This window comes from Vidua macroura, chromosome 2 (assembly GCF_024509145.1).
Source record: "Vidua macroura isolate BioBank_ID:100142 chromosome 2, ASM2450914v1, whole genome shotgun sequence".
In the NCBI taxonomy this organism is placed as follows: Eukaryota; Metazoa; Chordata; class Aves; order Passeriformes; family Viduidae; genus Vidua; species Vidua macroura.
In genome coordinates this window covers 34,925,186-34,934,146 of record NC_071572.1, presented here as the reverse complement: position 1 = coordinate 34,934,146, position 8,961 = coordinate 34,925,186, and positions in this window count along the sequence as shown.

The window sequence follows — 8,961 nt, the reverse complement described above, 5'->3', positions numbered from 1 at the left end:
GCGAGACCCAACATGCAAGTTGCAGGAAACCCCCTTGTTTTGCAATTAGAAACCTAGCTAGTGAAACTGGGAGCATAAAGCCACTCATCCTATACATAATGTATGGGTTTTGTTGCTTATTCTTCTTTAATCTGAAATAGTGGGAAAGGCTTCTGGATTTATAATTTTGATGGATAAAAACTTGTTTCCTAGGGCTTGCAACTTGAGTATATGGTTATCAGGAGAATTTGGATTCCATCGCTAGTTTTTTGTAGCTACTCAGTGTTATAACCAATATATATTGGTTATAACTCAATGTTATAACCAATACTCCTTTATTCAAAGTAGTAACAATGCTGTAATGTGATTTATATACAAAAATCCCAACTCTTTTGAGTAAAGAAGTTACAGCATAAGCCAATACCTTAAAACACTTCTCTATTCACTCCTGGATGCAAGAAATACCCTTTGTCATTCACAGGCTGAATACAATTTGAAAATGTTATTTTACTCTCTGTACACATAAATGTGCATATGCATTTACAATGAATATGTATATACTTTTTTTTATTAATGAAGTAGTCTAAACTCACTTTAGTAATCTAGACTTTAGATAAATCTGCTTTGAAGTGAAGTCAGGGGGTAGGAATACATCTTCTAGCTGGGATTATGGAATAAAATGTTCTGTATTGCTAAAGCAGCTTATCCTATACTTATCAATTAACAGTTAGAATGACAGTTCTGACTGAGTGATAGTATTTTTGCAAGTTTCTAGAAAACAAATAGCCTAGTTTTAAGGAGTAGGTTTACAGATTGCAACTCATCTCTTTAATAGTTGGTTTGTTTGGATTAAGGCCTTTTACTTGATGAAAAATACTTGTTATAAAACTGTTTTAAAAGCTTCATATTCATGTAAAATACCTATGTCATTTTATAATATACTGCTAGTACTTAAACACATGCTCTTAGACATACAAACACACAAAATTCCTGAACTCAGACACTAAGAATTTAACATATATACAAGCAGCAATAGCTGAGTCCTTTAGGTTAGGCTTATTGTCATTAAGTACTGAATGTAAATGGCTGATATTACTGAAACAGCAGCAGCAGATTAGAAAGTAATATGAAGCCAAGACTAATCCAGAATCTGAAACACATAATTTCTAACCACTGCACCTCATGGGAATCTGAATTTCATCTATCAGGCTCGAGCAATTTCAGCTCTCAGGGAAGCCAGAGGACTAAGAATTACCCACTTTGTTACATATTTGAGAATATCTAGTGAGAGATTTTAAAAAATGGCCAATATTTCATGCTGTACTGTCTCAGCAGACTGGGATGTGATGATGGTGTTGAATTAAACTGCTATCTTAATAGACTTTAAAATTAAATTATCATAAGTAATGGATTACATATAATCAAAATAGTTTATGACCTTTAAAAAATATGAAGACTAATATCATATGTAAAATTGGAATCAGACGTAGAGTCATAGAATATTTCAAGTTGGAAGGGCCCGAAAGGATTATTGATTGCAGCTCCCTGCTCCTCGCAGGACTGCCCAAAAATAAACCATGTGACTAAGAGCATTGTCCAGATGCTTCCTGAACTCTGGCAGGCTTGGTGCCATGACTACTTCCCTGGGGAGCATGTTCCAGTGATCAATCAAAACTGAAAGTGTGTTCTTAACAGCTGTCAGGATGAGCTCTTGGCTTTTTCCATCCTTTAAATTATTTTTATAAGCAGAATGAATTTTCTTTGATAATTTCTAGGGTGTACATTCTAGGAGGTCAAACTACAATTCTGGAACATTTTGCACTTCCTCACAGACAAATATTGGAGAAAGTGTCAGGTATGAACCCTGCTGAATATTCTCTGCAGTTGTTCTTAAGGCAATTTGGCATTGATCACTCTATGATTTGCTTTTACATTGAGAAAAATGAGATGAAGAAAGAAAAATAAAGCTCAGTGTTTACCAAGACTCGGATCATCCCAAGGACAAGGAATGAGAAATAACTCCTCAGACATCAGATGTATCCTCTTACCTTGTCTATGCCATATGTGAATGTGCCCTCAAGAATAGCAGAACTTACTTATTCTTTTGTTTAACTTTTCCCTTCAAATCCGAAATGTTGAGTCTGTTAATTTCTTGGCCATATGAGCTTTTCACACAGTTCCTTTGTGCTTGGTAAATTAATGTAATGCTATAGAATAGCCAAAATCCAAACCAGTAGTGCACAAGCCAAACATAAACAAGTTATATAACACTGCAATCATTCATTTATTAAAGTAAGTGGAAAATTCAAGGCATATGTAATCTTTTTGGACAACTGACAGGCAGGTGTGATCAAGAGACCAGAGAATCCAGTGATTGTAGGCAGATAGAGAGACAGGTTTGTCTGGGTGATTAGAAAGTAAAGTGAGATGGAATTGGGAAAAATGGGAGAGAGCATTGGCTGTCCCAGGACAAAGAGAAGTAATAGTGCAGAGATTGCTGAAGGGGTTAGACGAACAAGCTGCAGCAGTAACAAGTGTCTAGGGAGATTAAGGAGACAGGGCCCATTGACAAAGAGTAGTGCGAAGCATCTGTGCCAGAGGGAAGGGATAAAAAGAAGGGTAAAGTGGGCTTAAAGAACTGCCAGACCATTTCCTACTCTCAGTAATCCCCCAGAGTAGTTGATACAGAAGGGAGAAAGATAAGGCACCCTGGACACGTCCCAGATCAGGTCACCGTTGTATCCCTTCTGGTTTTGGTCCACCTCTCAGCACACCTCTGCCTGGGGTTAGGGAGAGGCAGCTGCCCCTTGCGCCAGCACTGCCACAAGATAGATGATTTTATTGCACCAGGCTTTTCAGCTCCACTTGCTTTCAAGCATCCTCATCCTAGAGACCAGAAGGTTGCCCATCTTCATCCTTCCCACTGCATGACATGATCTAGGTTAGCAGTGAGCTGGACCATTTTTTAGCAAAGTTAAACCAAAGTGAATCAACCTCTAGGCTTTCTCACAGCTTCTATCTTCTGTCACCTGCATGTCTTCCTTTGCATCATATTTTGGCCAGATCTTCCCTCCAGCTTGTTTTACACATCTCTTTACCCATCACTGCATTTGCCCTCTCATATGTCACAGTTTTAGAGACAGGCAGCTGGAAACACCCAGGTAGTCTTTAGAAACACCAACAAAAATAAGAGATGCTCTTCCCATGCTTGGGGGAGCACTGAGGTCAGAACCTGCCCCCAAGGAGCCAAGTGCAAAAGCAGTGTGGGTCCTAAAGACAACATGTAATAATCCAATCTAAGAAGTCAATTGCTGAAACAGGAATAGATGTGGAAAAGTATCTTCATACTGATGTGAGGTACACACAGATGGACTGTGGAACAAAGCCAGGTCACTTCAAGCTGTATGAAAAGCTGTATGAAAAGCTCACAACAGGTAAGAATTGCCCTCTTCTGGCAGCAGCAGATGCCTCCACTGACTGTCTAAAACATCAGTCACAGCCCCAACCTCACATGCATGTGCATGGGGCACAATGCTTGCCACTTTGGCCAGTTCTGTCCAACTCACTCTGAAGATCTTGACATTCAAACTCCATCTCTCAGCTTCCTTGGCCTGGTCACCCATCTATCATCAGTGTGAGGACACCCTGCTTGTGGCATGGAGTCACCTGCTTATCTACAGCTGATATGCCCAAAACCAAGACTCTCATGTCCTCAAAGGATTCAATCCCACTGCTTCCTGAAGTTGACTGGCCAGCTGCAACAGCATTGAGTGTAGTCTTCAGGGAAGTGCCCATAAACAGCACAGATGAGAACAGTGCACTCTGCTTCCAAACCTTCAAGACCAACAGCAGCAGTGTTGTCATAACCCTGTTTGGATAAGGGGATGGGCAGGATTACATGTACCTGAAAGCTGGTCTGCTACGTTCTGCCCACAAACCTTGCCTTGAGCAGTATGAGTAGTAGTATTTTATGTGGCACTCAAGTATTCTTGCAAGCAGATGCAACAAAAATAAAGGTGCAGATCAACTCACAATGCCCAGTTTTTGAGGGATGATTCTGCTTTATTAGTTCCTTCATATTAGGATGATGCTAGCCACACTTCTGATGAAAGATGTGTTTGTCTTAGGATTGCTAAGGAAGAGATCAAAGACATGAGGTGGACCTGGGTGTCATGGAAAACTCTTGCTTTGGACCATAATAATTTTCTGTCCATTTGCTGAACCCTAACAAAATACTCTTAGCTATGGGTTGGGCAGTGTTGCATAGGGAATGCCACAGGTGCTTGCAAACACTGAAATAATCACATGGCAGTTATTGACACTAGGTATTTTTTAACACAAATGAACTTACCATCAACAAAGTGATGCCCACTATAGTGGGCATAATTAATCTTTTTTTATTTAATAGCATTATTTTCTTGGTGTTAGAATATTGCCAGTTCACCTGCTTGTTTAAATGTCTGAAATTCCTCTGCTCCTCTCCTGTCCTGACTAACACAAATAACATTGTGCCATTATAATGCAACAGTTTTTCCCTTACCCCATTTGAGGCATTAAGGAATATATTAGCCAGAGTTGGATGTTCAATGCATCCTTGACACCCTGGTCTTCCTTTGCTGTGATTTTCTGATGAAAATCAATCCCTTTGTTTCACTCTCTGTGGGGTTTTGTTTCTATTCTTCTGTTTCACATATATGCTGGTTCTTATCCCCTGAGTGCTTATCATCCCTTGTGCACAGGATTTTGTCAAAGGGCTTTTGAAACTTCATGTATGTTAATCAATCAGTTAATCTACTTACAGACATTTTCCAATAAATCCAGGAATTACATAAGAACTGATTTCCATTGCTGAAATAACGCTGGTTACATCTAGAATTTCCATATGACTTGTTCTTCTTTCAGCCAAGTCAAGTTGCCATGTACAGTTTGAAACCTGTTAATACCCCTGCTCAATTCTAAATATATGTAGCATTTTTAAGTGTTTTATGATAGAAGTTTTTAACAAAAGCTTCTGTATTTTTGTTAGCAGCTCGCCTGCTTTATATTTTTGTCTCCCTGCAAGTTTTGTGGGTAAACATATGTTTGGAGATTTTTAAAAAATATTTTTATTTTTGTAATTGCTTTTTTTCTGCATACCTTCTTCTAACTCTTTGGCCTCTGAGTCTTGACTGAGCTTCAGGGGTGATGCTCAGAACCTACCTGATATGGAGAAGGTGCATGAGGGAAGGGGAATGCAAACCAGACCAAACTACTCATGCTTCAGGCTTTTCAAACCAGATAGATCCTGAAAGTGTGACACACACTGAATACTTAGATGCAAAAATACAACAGTTGCTGCAGAGATGGTTGATTAAAAAAACAAAGAAACAACAACTCAGAAGGAACAATCAGCACACTATACTTCTTGCATAATAGCTGAGTGGTTTGAGCATTTTGTGGAAGAGGGGAAGTTGTCTCCATTCCAAGACTCCACTGCACTTATTAGTCCATATTTCATCCTGTTCTTCTCTAGTCTAAAAAGTGTAGATTCTTCAGGGAATGTGAATTTGAACACTGTTGCCTCATTTCCATGAACTTAAATGCTAGGTTAAGAAACCCTCAGATTTCTTTTTTTTTTACTGTGTTCCTGGGTGTCACCTCCTTATAGCCACAGTGGCAAAGGTAATTTTTTTTTCCCCAATGAGACCATTTTATTGAAAAGTGAAATATCTGAAAAAGGCTGAGAGGGACCAAAAGCCACTCCCCCTTCATGGGAAAATGCTGTAGCATTCTGTTACACAGAAGGTGGATCTTAGAACAATCTACTGTCTATCTTCCCCAGTGTTATTGAAGAACAGTAAGTATGTCCCATCAGATGATTGGCCACAGCAGAGGAGCCTGCTCTCAGTCCCCAGGACTTTCTACTGTGTAGCTTGCAGACACCTCTCCCTTTGGCAAAGTTTCTTAGAAAATGACCCTCCCCAAGCTACTACGAAGGCTGCCTAAGAGCTTACTGCTCCATATAGACCTGCTATGCTCAAGTGTCCAATATTATGCAAGATGATGTCTAGTTTGAGGGTACCTAAAATTACTCTTCTTGCATAGAGGAAGGGAAAAAAAAAAAAAAAGGCAGCCTGTCAAAATTGTCTGCAGATGCAAAAACCCCTACCATGAATTCCAGATGCAATCCCAACTGACTGTTTCCCAGCACTGCCTATTACTGTGAGCAACTCCCTACTGAACCTGAAAGCTCCTCAGGAATTTAACTATATTCACCCACACGTTAAGGAGGTGCTGTTCTGGGAAGATAGGCACTTATCTCTTGCCTCAAGTCCCAGTACAATCCAGCTTAGGAAGACAGGCATTTAAATCCCTTTTACAAGCCTGAAAAATTAGCAGCAGTCAGAATTATGTCTGGCTTTTTCTGACATGGGCCATCAGCTTCCACACAAGTGTATAAGACTGAGAACACAACTTGAGCTAAGCACAGGAGTGCAAGTGTACATTTTACCATCAGAGAGGGACTGATGCGTCACTGACATTTTACAAGACTACCCCAACTATTACACCATGCTTGGGCAGAAAGCATCAACCTCTCCTCCTGTGTGTGGATACAAGGAGTTGTTGGCTCTAGTTCTCATCTCAAGAGAAAAAAAAAAAAAAAAACGAGAAAAAAACTCACATGAAGAAAAGACATGTCATACAGGAGACAAGAAAAACAAAGCATAACCTTTTAACGCTCCACCCTGTGCCAGAGAGCATCTGGACTCCTAGGCAACCTTGGGTTTGCTTTTGTCTTCTCTGATGTAGCCCTGTGCCTCATGTGTTCCAGGCTGCACAGGCGCTCAGCTGCAACACCTACCATCCACACTACCTGATGGCTGCTGGTTATGCCATTCTGCTGGGAAGTTGGAGCTCAGGGCTTAATTAGAGTCTAAAAACATCACCCACTTCCTTTCTTACAAGTTTTTGCATCTTTATGCAAAATGTGGGTGGAAGCACTGTGATCTCATTAACGTCAGTCCTGCAGTAGGGATAGAGAGGCTGGATCCTATGTCAATGGAGTGTTAGGAGTGTTTCAGATGAGTTTCCAGGAGGATATCAGTGTTCTAGCTGCAGGCTGGCTTTGCCCACTGGCACTGTGAGTTCAGCTGCAGTCAGTAGAAAGAAGGAGGCACTCTAAGTGCCTCAAAGAAAGCTGTCATTTTCTGCAGGTCTTCAGAAGTGCCTCTCTCTGTGTCCTCTGCCCACACAGCAAAGCTGAGGAATTAGATTGCTCCTTTTGTCCCTTCCAGAGCTAAGACACCTAAAATTTCATTGAGGTAATAATGTTTCAGTGAGGTATCTAAAGTAGATGGATGAGATTCCATACTGAATACTTGGGGCTTTGGAGTAAATGATTGCAAGAAAAACCAAAGTGTCAATAATAAGATGCAAGCTGTTGAAAACCAAAGAAAAGAAAGTATTGATTAAAATAAGCATGTATTAGAAGACTATTTGAAAAGAATCAAAGACTACAGCCTTTTGTAATTATTTCCATTCCTTCTCCATGCCCCATTAGCCTTTAGAAAAAAATAATTTAATATATGGTTGGAAAAAAAAAATTCTCATCTTTTCTGTGACACTGTACTCATGAACCAGGCAGAGCTGAAAATCATTGTAACAAGCTGAGAAAAAGTAGTGGGTCCAATAAGACTGTAATGTTAACCCATCAGTTTTCCCTCGCTTAAGTCTCATTCCTTGGATAGCATTGTCTGAAAAAAGACAGAGGAGTATTTATTGCAGTAGCTTAAATATGCATCAATTGATTTTATTATACTAGAAAACCTGAGAAAGTATGGTTTATTTATATACAGATTGTGTAAATACACTGTAGGCAAGTTTCAGTTTAATGTTGAAAGGGCTTTCATTAATGGTGTAGCTCTGAGAAAAGGATGTAAAGCAACATAAAAGAGTTGGGATTTGATGAGATAAGTTGAAAGAATAATTCACCTTTAGTAAATGTGTTTCTTCTTTCATGTTGTTTTATGTGTTGCTCTTTCTACTACTTCATGCATGGTTGCAAAAAATATACATTAAGAATGAATCCCTCATTGATGTGACTTGATGTCTATGATTTATGTTTGTCTAATTCTCTGTGTTAATAAAAAAAAAAAAATCACCAGAGATCCATAAAATTAAATGGTTGGTTTTGTCCTGGAGCAATTACACACTATGCTTTTACTTTATGTGTATTTCTAACAGAAGACATGAAGTCAGTTCTGCTGAGCAATGTAATCTGATAGTGAAAAAGTATGTTGTTAATTGCATTATTTTGTGGAAAGTATGGAGTGGGATTTTTTTAAAGGCTAGGAGATTGCATTTCAAATACACTTCCAGAACTTTGTATGGCTTCCCATCTTTCTCAGACACAAAAAGTTACCTAAAGATTTGAAACTGAATATATGGGCCAACGTTTCCTATTGTGCAATGACTGATTTTGGTTTGCATCGATACTGAGGCTCATCTGCATTTTTGAAAACCCACCGGTTCTGTGAATGAAAACCACGGCATTAGGACTAGACGCTCTATTTCCTGTAGCCGAAACCAGCCACCTACCAGAAGAACTGGTAGGCAGGACCCACTTTTCTATCCCGAGTACTCAGACTAAGGCTGAGCATTGAAAACTGCCAACACGATATAGCAGGCGATATACCAGTTATCATTATAAAGAAGGCATTCGTCAGACAGATGTAAAGTTCCGGCTCCTGAGGTAGGAAAGTTCCGTACACTGAGCTGCATTTGGAGAAATCGGTACCTGCAACTGAGACCTCTAGAGGAGTGAGCCTGAGGGATGCCCGAGGTGAGAGGGGTCGTGCCCAGACCCAGCGACGCTGTGGGAATCCGCAGCAGCCCCTCATTTGTGCCAGAGTGAAGGGAAATGGTGAGACAACTCGATGAGTGCCTTCAGCCACGGGATCCTGATGCAACGCCGTGTGCCTCACTCCGCCTAGGCACTGACTG